The sequence below is a fragment of the Hippocampus comes genome, unplaced genomic scaffold (genome assembly GCF_001891065.2).
Source record: "Hippocampus comes isolate QL1 unplaced genomic scaffold, H_comes_QL1_v1.1 scaffold6, whole genome shotgun sequence".
Lineage (NCBI taxonomy): Eukaryota > Metazoa > Chordata > Actinopteri > Syngnathiformes > Syngnathidae > Hippocampus > Hippocampus comes.
In genome coordinates, this window is record NW_017805833.1 from 793,162 (window position 1) to 806,193 (window position 13,032).

General features: G+C 40.1%; 1 long non-coding RNA gene and 1 other non-coding gene across 2 annotated transcripts in view; both read left to right on the forward strand.

The window, feature by feature from the left end:
- Positions 1-330: 330 nt before the first annotated feature.
- On the forward strand, positions 331-402 carry trnag-ucc (transfer RNA glycine (anticodon UCC)). The gene has a single exon. It is a non-coding gene; the product is annotated as a tRNA-Gly (tRNA).
- Positions 403-959: 557 nt separating this feature from the next.
- The window catches only part of LOC109526357 (uncharacterized), a 29,941-nt gene continuing 17,868 nt past the window's right edge, over positions 960-13,032 (forward strand). The window contains exons 1-3 of the long non-coding RNA XR_002170317.1: positions 960-995; positions 10,296-10,403; positions 10,563-11,707. This is a non-coding gene — a long non-coding RNA (uncharacterized LOC109526357). The remainder of the gene's footprint in view (positions 996-10,295; positions 10,404-10,562; positions 11,708-13,032) is intronic.

The following is a 13,032-nucleotide window of genomic DNA, read 5'->3' on the forward strand; positions in this document are numbered from 1 at the left end:
GTTCTGGTTTTGGCTCTTCACAGGAAAAAAAAAAAACATTGTCAGAATCATTGTAATAGTTACATTAAACAGCAAACCCAAGAGCCAAATAATGTCTTGTTGTATCTGTTGAACGTTACACAAGCAACCGAATGAATTCCAGGGAAGAACGCCTGACTTAAATCGTGTCACCGACAACCGGTTGCAATTGAAATACTCACACTCTCGTTTCAAAGCCTGGGTCAGTTTCTGCCACTCCAAAACAAAGTTGAATTTGCTCAAATGCACCACTTTTCCTTGCTTTTAACTTCTGAATCACTTCAACCCATATTCACCATTTTCTTTTGTTCAGCATTGGTGGTATAGTGGTTAGTATAGCTGCCTTCCAAGCAGTTGACCCGGGTTCAATTCCTGGCCAATGCATTAGTTATGTGTCTGTTGCACTCCCACCTATCTATCTATCATGCTCAGGCGCTTTCAAAATTAAGAATGTTGCACACTACATTTCTTGGATTAAATTAAAGAGGCAGAATGTTGTTGAATAGCTCTAGCAATACTGCTTCTCTACAACAGTGGTATATCAGTGGTCCCGGACAGCGGACCGGTACCGTTCCATGGGTCATTTGGTACCGGGCCCACAGAAAGACTAAATAACTCAACATTACTTCAGTTTTATTCATTTCGGAAACTGAATGATATTTTATTTTGAAAAATTACCGGATTCTCTGTTACACCCGTCTACAGTGTGCCACTCCTTACGCAGGTGAAGGCGCGCTTCTCGGCCAGGTGCTAGGTTACGCTAAAATGAAACCCAGTAGCTAGCAAAATGAGTAAAAAACCAAACGTCTTTGTTAAGTTTCTTTGGGAAGGGGAAAGGCCCAGCCAGGAAACAGAGACTTCCAAGAAAAAGAAGACTACATTTAATAGACAGTATCAGGAATTCTACTTAAAATACGGATTTATCACAACGGGAGATTCCCACGCACCAAACCCACTCAGCATAATATGCGGCGATGGTGAGTATTTTTCATTCACTGTGTATTAGTATGTATTATTTTATCTTATTTCGTATGTATCCGTATATCTTATTTAGAAGGCACGTTTAAACGTTATCAAAGCGACCAGAGAGTGTTGCGGCCCGATAGGACGTTCCTCGTGTCATGATTCATGTTTATTATGTTTAGGAAATACCACAGTTTTCATGCAGGTCATATCATATTATGTTGTTATATTTTATTCGGCCTGAAAGGCCGGCCCCTGAAAATGTTGTCTGACATTAAACAGGTCCGTGGGGCAAAAAAGGCTGGGGACCGCTGATACATGACTATTGATCGTTTCCAACTATTATGACTCAACTTTCAACTCAACTGTATTTATAGAGAACTTTAAAACAACTGTATACAAAGTGCTTTACACGGAGCAAATATTATATACACAACAACAAAACAATAAATTAATAACAAAGACAGTAGAAAGCACAAAACAGTAAAACTAAGTTCAAGTCTGAGTCATGCTGAGTCAAATGCCAAAGAATACAAATGAATTTTGAGACAAGTTGACCTTCTCTTACCGGAGTCAAAACCTTTCCTTCCTGAAAAGATTTCATGGAAAAAAAATGATTAAACCATTTGGGAGTTTAATCAGAAAATTTAATGAGTACTTATCGGGTTTTTAATTAAACTTGAAGGTACTGCAGCGCTTTTACAGAAGGGTAACTCAGGTTTGGTCATGGAAAAGGTACACACTACCACACATTGGAATCCATTAATTAAGTGCAGATTAGTACTTAGCTGGTCAAAAATGGACTTTTGACTGTGAAATGAATGAGCCATACCCACACCACAGAGTGAAAGCAGTGAAACAGTTAACGCAGCATTCAAAGATTTGGCCGCAGAGGTTCTGCTGGCACCAAGACTTCTAGTTATGCACGATCAGATGATTAATGGCTTACAAAAGACATTTTGTTTTGCTATTCATAGCTGTGGCCAACATTTATAACAATAGAGCCAGAGAGAATAGTGTCTTGTCCTTGTTGACATAATGATTGGGGATGTAGCTGAAAGACAGTGCCTGCTGTCTGACAGATGATACAACGATTATGTTGTCCAGCCTCAGTGTGTGTGTGTGTGTGTGTGTGTGTGTGTGTGTGTGTGTGTGTGTGTGTGTGTGTGTGTGGTGGGAGTGGGGGTGGGGGTGTTAAGTGGCCTAATCCGTACAGTCAGCTAGTCTCCATTTTCCAAAAATATTTCAGGAACAAAACATTGTTGTCTCTCATTGTCTTCTTCTTCCTTCAAACTGCTCAACCTTGTCAAATTCGCTTGGATATATGCGGTGTGCAAATCGACTCCCAGCAAAACATTTCAAACTTAATCCACAAACCCTCCAAAAATGGTGAGCAAATTCCCTATAAAACATTTGGTTGCCATTTTATGACAAGATAATGGGCTAAACCGGTGTTTGAGGTTCATGCTTTGGCAGTCATTGGTTATTATAATTTGTCGGCAGCATTTAGTAAAACTGCTTTGGTAACTCAACTTATTGTTGTTGTTGGGTTTTTTTTTTTTTAATGACTCTCAACTGTAGCCAAAATGCACAACCTTTCCAATTTTATTGGAACAGTAAAGTTAAGTTCTTTATTTTTGCTGAAGCACAAAAACGAGATAATGGAGAAAAAGGAGATAATGATCCTAATTCCTAAAACACACTGCCAACTCAAAAAAAAAAGTTAATCAGCGGAAAGAAGTGGATTTTTATTTTAACTGGCCAAGTCCTTCTACAGACTTTAACCCTACCCTGTATGACATGCATTTTATCTGATAAAGAAGAAACTGAACCAAGTAACTCCCCAAAGCAATGAAATATTAAATACCCTATAGACTGAATTCAAATTCGTTTTTTTTCAAATACATTACACCTTGAAGATAATTCATGAAAACACGCAAAGATTGAGAAGCCTTTTTTATACTGGAAACTTGAAGCGGCCATTTTTTTTTTTTTTTTTTTGGCAGCTCAAACATATAAGAAAGTTCAGGGTTTGAAAGGATTCAACGGACACAATTCCAGCATTCGAGAGACAAGGGAACCGCTTGATTTTTCACCATTTTAAAACTACAAATTATATTAGCCCACTTGCCGATTTCTTTCATCATTAAAGTCTGGCGGGATGGTGAATGATGAAGTCTTCTCTGTGGTATATCAAATTTAGAGGACATTTATTTTCAATTTACAGGGATTGACCTCATAATTGTCAAAGGTAGCAATTACCTGTGGATTGTAGAATTTTTTTTTCCTTAATAAAACGGCATCATAAGTCCACTGTAACCTCTTTTCACTGTAATTCTCCAAAAGGTTGTTGAATTCTGTTGCCCCCCCCCATGCTCATGTCTTTACGTAACTTCGGAGAACTGTTTGAAGGATGACGGTTCCTTGATGTAGCGATGGAGCGGCCTCGTAATCAGTTTCGACGATTAAGAGTCGCTGAGCGATTCCTGCAGCTCCCCCTCGGATAATTGCCAGCATGATGATTGCGGCGCTGCTTGCTGGTTGGGATTTCAGAGGGACATTAACTATGCTCGTCAGCTCCATTGGGTGGGAAGGGATCCGACACGTGGACTGTGCTCTACTTTGTGCATTGTCTTTGAGATTAACTGTTACCCAAGCCCTTGTAATTCGATGCAATATGTCTGGGCTATGATTAAGAGACACCTACACCGAGGCTTATGCTGTGAATTTCTCATTCTTGAAGTAAACCAGATTAAAAATAAATAAAGGCAATTTTGTAACACTCTCAAGACAAAGTATAGGAAGTAGGGGAAGCTACTATAATGTGTTGTCAGGATTTAAATAGACTAAGGAAAGAGGAGAAGGACAACACGCGGAGAAAGGAGATTGCTAGCAGAGCAATTGAGCAAAGACCATAGCACTGACTGTAATCCGGAGGCAAAAGCAACAATAGACTGTGGACAGAGGAGCATGCAGAGCAATTTAGTGGCCTGATCATAGAAGTGATCGAGCAGTGTTAGATAGGCAGAAGAGTTTTGAGCGGAGCAACAAAGTGATTTGACCAGAGCAACTCAGTTGGTGCTAAAAGATGCATGAGATGGTGGAAAAAAATGTAGCGCGTGAACAATTGACACATGTACCTGATTAAAAATATCTTTCAACCATTAGTCTAATAAACTGAGTGCAATTATTATCCCTTGGTCTTGCTAACTAGCTACTGTAGTTCCTCAATCTATGGAAAGTCGCTTTTCCAAAAATAATTGGTAGTTATGATTGGTAAAACTCGTACACATCACTTGTACCTGATTAAAATATCTTTCAACCATTAATCTAATAAACTGAGTCCAATGATTAGCCCTTGGTCTTGCTAACTAGCTAGTTCCTCAATCTATGGAAAGTCTCTTTTCCAAAAATAGTTGGTAGTTATGATTGGTAAAACTCGTACACATCACGTTTACTGTCTTCCTATCTGAGGGGGGAGCAAGCATGTCTGTCAAGCTACATTATGGTGCAGCTAGCAGGATTATGTTGTAATAAGCTTATGCAAATACCCCCACAGTGCAGTCTCATTATGGGGAGGGGCAATCAAGTCAGCTGGGCCTCTTTGAGCATTTTTTTTTTTACCCCTAGACAACATCTGTCCAAATCTTTTCTATGCCTTATCAGTTGTTCATTCTTCATAGGCGTCCGTTTCCTTAGTATATGATTGGTATCTTGATCTAATATGGTAATATTTTCAAAGACATTTAAACTTTTAAATAATTGTATGACAAGTTTTGCCAACTGCCCTCCAAAGAGTCAATGCTAATTAGCTTAGCTTGGTTATTCTGTGCAGGGTGAGCCAGAAGTAGGCACAGTGTACGCATTTTAAACTGACTTATTTAAGGAAGGAATGAAGAAAGGGTGCAAATAATTGTATGACAAGTTTCGCCAGCTGCCCTCCAAAGAGTTAGCTAGTCAATGCTAATTAGCTTAGCTTGGTTATTTTGTGCAGTGTGAGCCAGAAGTAGGCACAGTGTACGCATTTTGAACTGACTTATTTAAGGAAGGAATGAAGAAAGGGTGGACAGGAGTAAGGGTGGAAGTATGAAAGAAAGGAAGGAAAGGAAAGGAACAAGGACATACGGAAGGATTGAAACAAGGGAGGAGAAAGGTAGGTACGAAATGAAGGAGGCTGTGAAGGGAGGAGGATGTTTCAAAGGTAAGGATGGATTTTAACGATGTATGGTGATCTGGAAGGAAGGGACGAAAGGAAAGAAACAAGGATGTTATGAAAGGTAGGAAGTTGTATCCGTGGAATATTTGGATGATGAGAGTTAAGCATCAATACCGCCCGTGCGACTTATGTATCCGTTGAAAGCTAATGAGCAATGTTGCCTTATTTTCCCATTCAGTGGTGATCTGGAAGGAAGGGACAAAAGGAAAGAAACAAGGATTTTATGAAAGGTTAAAAGTTGTATCCGTGACAAGATACAAGTTAACCGTCTGTACCGTCCGTGCAACTTCTGTATCCGTTCAAAGCTAATGAGCAATGTTGCCTTATTTTCCCATTCACGCATTTTCTGATTCATTAATCATCATATCATAATTATTAATTAGAAAAATCACGTGAAACTTTACATGTCATTTTATGGCGAGGTAAAAGTTAAGCTAATTGTTTGCCAAAGTGACTGTTCAGTGCTAATTAGCAACGTTGTTAGCTTAACTTCATTAAATTTTAATATTTTGTGATTGCTTTAAATTAATAACAAAATAAATTATGACTACATGTCTAACATGAGATGGAGGAAACGTTACTGGTATTACGATTTCATGAGAATTGTTGACACTGTATGACTTCAAGCAGAACAATGCTTTCAGAGCGTCTGAACCATCCCTGTTGCGTGATCAAGGTTGTTTTATTTCATCCGTCGTTCGCTTAAAATAGAACGTGACCTGATGTGCGTTGTAAATGTTTATTGTGGAAGAAGAGTTTATTTGACAATGAACGGGAGTAATTTCTATTTATAAATGTGTTTCCTGATACGAAGAGGTTTATTATTGAGGAAACCGATAAGAAAATATTTCCATAGTTAAGCCGTTGACTGTTATCAGCGGTGACTTGAAGGAGTTTCCAAAACACCTTAACAGCTTTTATTGCGCCATTCATGTCACATGTTTTCACTTGTATCTCATCCTAGCACAGTGGAGGCCTGTGTCATTTCCACTCTTGAAGCTCTTTTCGAAGATCTTATCTCCAGCTATGACGTATTGTCGGAACGCTTGTCCATTGAGGTCGGTGTTAATGCATAACTTGACTTATGTCACAATCGGGCCTTGTCGTTTTGAAGGTCCTGGTGGACATTAACCACATGCGCTGCACTTTTTGATAAGGAAAGTTTGCAAAGCTCACATTGTCCCTGACTGTACGTTAATTGGTTTCGGTGTTATGAGCCAAACTTTGTGCAGGAACATGAAACAAAAAACCAAAACTGATTAATGGGAAAATATTGGATCCTAATTTTTTGTTTCGAACTAATTTTCTTCAAAAGGTAAAGTGTGGCTTTGTTTGGCCATAGCTGGACATCACAATATTTAGTGAATGTCAGATAATATGGCTTTGATTTGGGGGTTAGGGAGTCGAATCACACGCCTTGACTGGAGTCAGACTCGAGTTGCCAATACTGGGACTTGACTGGCCAAAACTTATGAAAGACTCAACTCTCTTTTTCAAGATAAAAGATTGTGTATTTATTTGAGGAAACATTACATACTTTCAAGACCTCAAATTTTATGAGCATAAAGTTTGAAAAAAAAAAGTAATTTGTAAGATAAAAAGACCGATGTTTTTTTTAAAGGAAAAAAGTCATGTTCTCAAGATAAAAGTCCTATTTTTTTTCTATTCAAATTCATATATTTTCAAAATTAAAGTTCTCATAAAAAGCGACCTCTGGGACGCTGTTGGGATGTGCTGTGTTACATTAACCAATTCCTATTTCTAATAACAATATTATATAAGAATTCCTTTTTTTCCCAATTTTTTTTTGGTCTGCTTTCTTCAGCTAGTTTGAAGTATATCATGTGTCATTTGCCTGCGCTGAAATCCAATCTTTTCAATCTGGGACATATTTGCTTTATTTCTTCCTCTGCTCTTTCTTTCTTCCTTTCTAACTTTTATCAGTTCATTTTGTCCCCTCGTTCTGTGTGATTGCAGGCAGCCCGCAATGCTTTCATCTCTCATACGGTGTAGATAAGCCTGACAAAGGAGGCTTTCTGCATGTGTGTTTTGTACTCTGACACACACACACACACACACACACACACACACACACACACACACACACACACACACACACACACCTCAGAGTACTCCACGTTGTTCCATCTTTGGACACGTCAGATAGTGTGAGGGACTCCCCTCGTCAAGAGGCGTTGTCAACAAACATCTGTGTTAATTTAGAGAGTAAATAGATGAAGGTGGAATCAACAGGAGGCTTTGGAGGTTGTCAATAAAGATGAACAACATGTGCACCGATGGGCCAAAGTACTCCTTGACTGCAAGGAAAACACCAGCAGGGTTTGCACGCACAGCAATTTAATAATAAGAACCCAATAGGTCGAGCACAAGTCTGACAGAATGTTCCATTGATCCTGGCCCAAATGAAGTTTGATTCGAATAGACGGTGAGTTGTTTCAAAGCTGTTTGTAAACTAGGTCATTCTATAATGAACCTTTTACTAATGTTTGTAAAGAGGTGCCAAAGTATTTCTGTTCGGAAGAAAGACAACTGATGACTTGAAGTGAGACTTGAAGTTGTGTTTGGGGTTACACTGCCAGGTATACCCCAAAAAGTTTAGGTACTTCAGTTTTACTTCAGTTCACATCTTTTTAAATCACATTTGCCTGATTCACTTTCATTATTTGGACTTTTTTAATATTTCTACTTCATTAGTTCCCACCACTGACTGCTTTTTTTTATTTTTTATAATAATTTTCTACTACATTGCCTGTTTTCATGCTTGCCTGATTCAACATGTTTATTTGGACTTTTGGGTGATTAGTATTTACATCATTACCCCCCCCCCACACCACCACCCCCTCCCCACCCACACCACCCACTGACTGATAGTACAGATCATTTTTTAAAAATGATTTGCTACTAAATTGCCTGTTTTCACATCTTTGACCCTTTATCTCACGATGACGCATTCAAGACTTCAAGCTGATGAATGTTAATGAGCGGCTGCGGTCTGAAGTGTTCAATTCCATCACGGCTTGTTTGATTCCGACTGTTTGCTCTGACTAAGTGGATCAGCTTGAGTTGTTGGCCACTGACCAGAACACATGTTGAGTGGATTCACGGGAATGGGAAACAGAGGTGGTCATGTCCGTGTGCGTCTGTCAAGAGTTCACCATCAGACACGCGACATCTGGAGCCGTACCCCACGCTCTGTGTGGCTGTGCGTGTGTACGTGTGCGTGTGTGCGTGTGTGTGTGTGTGTCTGTGTGTGTGTTTGGAGACACTTATGTAAGCCCGACCCGGTCGGTCTCCTTCCCTTGCGTCACGCCATGCTGTGCGCAAAGTTCTTTATCGCTAATGTGAGATAACACCTGCTCAAGTGCTTCTCAAAACAACAAGTTGGATCTTTCTAATTCAGGGTTGTCCAAACTCTGTCCAAAGGGGTATTTTTCACCATGACTTTAACACTCTAAAACTCATCGGTGTAGGTTATGATCTGCCAGGCAATTATAACATATCACAAAAAGGAAGGAAATTTGTATTTGGTAGATTATTACAGAGAAAAATTTTCATGACCGCAACCCACATACCAAGCCCTGCTGCTCATCCCACAAATGCACATTCCATACAAATATATTACCATTTAAAACAGTCAGAGACAGGCTTTCCAACAGTGTAAGATTTATTGCCTAGAAGTGTTGATAAAATAAAGAAAGAATCTACCAAACAAAATTGTCATACCTTTTTGTGCTATGCTTAAATTGTTTTTTTCAGTGGCAGTGGATCCTTGCAAACTCACAGTTGCAGTTGGTGGATTTGTTAAAGAAAATTACGACTTAAAAATGTTTTTTAATATAATTTGGTTTGTCTTTTGTTTTTATCTATCTATCTATCGATCGATCGATCGATCTATCGATCTGTCTATCTGTCTATCTATCTATCTATTGTACATACACATTGTACTATATGACAAGTAAACATGTCACCATTACCACTCCGCGCTGACTGTTCTACTTCATTCTCTACAGGATGTTCTGTAACTTGTGTTTCTTCACTCTTGGCAGTCTCCTCTTCTCCCCTTCTGTGTGGCGCACACCCACGCGAAACACCCTTTCTTCTCGCTCTCCCCTACTACCCTTTCTCCCCCGTCTGAATATGTGCATTCACTTTCTCATTGAGACCCCACCAAAACAATGACTTATTCTTCCGGCCCAGAGCCAGAAGAATGACATCTCGCTTCTTCTCTTTCTGCTCCAGTATCTATTTCTGCTTGTTTTCTACTCTCTTGCTTTCTCACTCTCTTTCTCTTTCTAACTTGCAAGATTGACTTCAACGGCCCCAAGCACGTCCTCCCTCCCCAACCCAATTCCAACCGCCATCCTTCTGCGTTGGTACTTTACTCACACAGGACAGCAAGCTGGTAAATGGGAGGAGAAAACAAATGCCAGTGAAAAAAAAAGCTAGTGACTTTCATGCATCACTAAGGGTGAAATTGCAATCATTACAGCAGGATATCTATATTTATAAATATTTCATGAAAGATGATCTATAGCATTCCCTCATCTGCAGATTCAATAGCACTCAAGATAAAGTGTGACTGGACAAGCCCTTATATGTCAAACCTAAAAACTAAAATGGCAATAACTTATTAGTAATTGACGCTCACATAAAAAGCTTGATTCTGTCCAATAATAGTATTTCAATGACCTTGAGCTCACATTGATGTGATGCTTGATTGTGTGTTTACCCAACACTCGCATTGGCACATAGTCAGACACGTACTTTTAGCTACATTTGAAGCCAAATCTGAAGATATCCAATTCCACGCATACATTTTTTTCTTTTCACTTTGCCATGACACACAACCCAAATCAAAATGGTGTCATTTGCGATGTAAATCCATCTAATATGGAATTGGCGCTTCATCCCGATAGTCTCCTGTGAGGTGCTTCTAAACTCCAAATGCCTTTTGCACTCTCCAATCCATCTTGCACAGACAGTTGCACTTCCACACACACTAACGCCCGAGTCCACTGGAGCCACAGATCTTTTATTGCTAACTGAGCTCACACTGGGGTTGTGTTTGTCCACTCAGGCCGAAAATGCTGAGCCGCCCTCAATGCTTGATTGCAGACTAATCCCACAGAAAGACAGCAACACCGACTACAATCTCCCTTTGAGCAATGGCTGCAGTGCACAGCAGGTAAGAGGCCTAAAGGGGGGCTCCATCATCCCCCCCAGCCCAACCCTCTGCTATTAACCAGAGGATATAACTGCTTCCATTTTTAGTGTTTAATTGCGGAAGCCATTACCGTGATGTGCAGCAACACAGTGGCCCTAACTAGAGCTAAACTATTCACAGTGACCTCATCACCTCAACCCCCTCCTGAGCAAGCTTTGAAACCTGAGAAAGCAGTTCTGACCTTTGGCATTCTGCCTCCCACCTCTCATGGCAAGAAGAAGCCCACCCCGTCCTTGTTTCTTCCCCCATTTCGGACAGGATGTGACCTACGAGGAGTGCTCTGTAGGAGGGCCTTGACCCCAGACACTGTCCAGACTACGTGTCTGGACCCACCAAGGCCTGCTGGGGCTGACATCAAGACCTGATAACGAGATGTATAAGGACTCAGTTCAAAACAGTCAGATATTCTCGATCAAAAACAGCGGTGGGGGTTACACACAGTGATGGGAGTCATTTCTTTGGGTGTGCACACCTTTTGCTACCTCAAAAATGCTTCCCAATGCCATTTTTGAATCTTCGTGCACTCACTCGGCATGTATTGTACTACTCCTCTCTCTGTGACTTTGGTTTCCACTTTCCAGACATTAGCTTTCCTACGGATGTCCATTTTTTTCTGACCAATAAAATGTATCCTGCTAGCATTTTGGAATGATCGGCAATTCCAGGCATTGAGTTGACATGTTTTACTCCACCTCTCTGTGTAACTTGGGTGTCTGTTTAAGTCCCGCCTTCCTGTTCGTTTTGATTTAGAGCAATATTCATCTGGAAGATGTGCCGGTTTCTGTATTCATGTCTGCACTTAGTTAAACATGAGTTATGCCAGTCTTGTTCTAAGGGTCTCGGTTATATGTCTCTGTCGTTTGCCCGCCTTATCATGCAATATTTGGTCATGCTATGATGCAGAGAAGTTCTACACCACTGCAAACTACAACCACAATAATGAACATTGCTTTTCACTTGTTCTCATCCCACAGTCTTTGTTTAGACATTCTGAATGTGTGCAGTCACTCCCAGTGAAGTTTACAAGCAAATGTCTTTCATTTGCTGTTACCAGTATTCTCTGGTTGGTTTCCCAAAATGTCTTTGGTGCTTTTGATAAGCTTTCACTGTTCACGCTTCTTTCTTTTGCGGGTTTTCAGGATATCCGCCAAGAGACAGTCAGCAAAGCTGTGTTGTAAAGAACGCAAAAAAAAGAATCTTCAGGACATCCGCCAACAGAGCGTCCATAAAGCTGCGTTGTGAAGAATGCAAAAAAAGAACGCCAGGTGGGTGGGACACTTTGAGAACGAGGTCATGACGTCTGCTATGAGTCAGTTCCAAAGCTGCTTTTCACCACTGCTAGAATGAGAACAAAGAGCTGTTGCACAAACTTTTAATACCTAATTAAACCACACAATTTGTGTTTTGTCATTAGCAACAAAACAAAAACAGCATTACGATGTTCGCTGCATAAAATGTCCTCATTAAATACGTGTTAGTGTTCAACAAGCCCAAACAATGGAACGCTTAATTACTTTCTGTTATTCCAGCATTATAGCCGCTCTTGTTGAAATGGAAGTTTTCATCCTTCCATGAGTGTTTATTCACGGACACATGCTGGTCACTGTGTGATTATCTTGTTGCCATAACACCAGGACGAACCAGAGCAATAGATGTTAGCACTCTGATGGCAATAGAGCTGACATGCGTCTATTGTCCACACAAATGTACTTTCTATACTTACTGCCAGAAACCTTTTAAACTGCTGGGGCTGAGAGTGTTATGTAACTATTACATTTTGTCCTTGCACAATTAATCACATTCAATGCAGAAGAAGGTACCAAGAAAACCTTTCCACAAGAGGAGGTGTGGCGCAATGCAAAGGGCAATGGTTTTGTAGTGAAGTAAAACAACCGAAGTGCTCCAAAGGTTGTTGGCCGGAGTCCCACAGACATCATATTAATTGCAGAAAGAGTCTTCTGGCTCAATGGTGCATGCTATGGATGGAGTGTTTGACTCATCGAAACAGTGGGAGACATTCACAGGTTCAATTTTTGGGCCCTACCATTTTCATCGTATGTCGAAGAAGTTGGACAAAATGCTGCTAAGAAACTCATTTAACTCAAGGCAAGGAAAGAGGCAATCTTTTATTCACTTCAATTTTATTATTGAATGCTGCTCACTCGCTCTAGCAAGAAATGAAGCCACTGGTGGCCATCTCGCGTTGACACTCGCTAAGCGCGCCCAACTTGAATACATTGATTTCTCCATTTTCTTTGTCCATGACAAAAATGCCACATTGTGTGGCGTACGGTTATACCAAAAACTCTAGGACGTGATTATACATTTCTTTGACTTTATATAAGGTATATCTCTTAAGTGCTCCTCAAAGATGCTCCTCAAAAATTTGACCATATCATGTTGTCAGAACCATGAACAGTGAAATGAAATCAAAGCGCATTTGGAATTTTTAAAAATGCTGATTGATAAATTCACAATAATTTGACTCTAGTGCAAGGAATTGCAATCTTTGTTACATTAGTGAATCCATTGTTCAGCCAATCATTTGCTTTAACCTTTCTTGTTCTTCGTATATCTGTTACATTTTGTC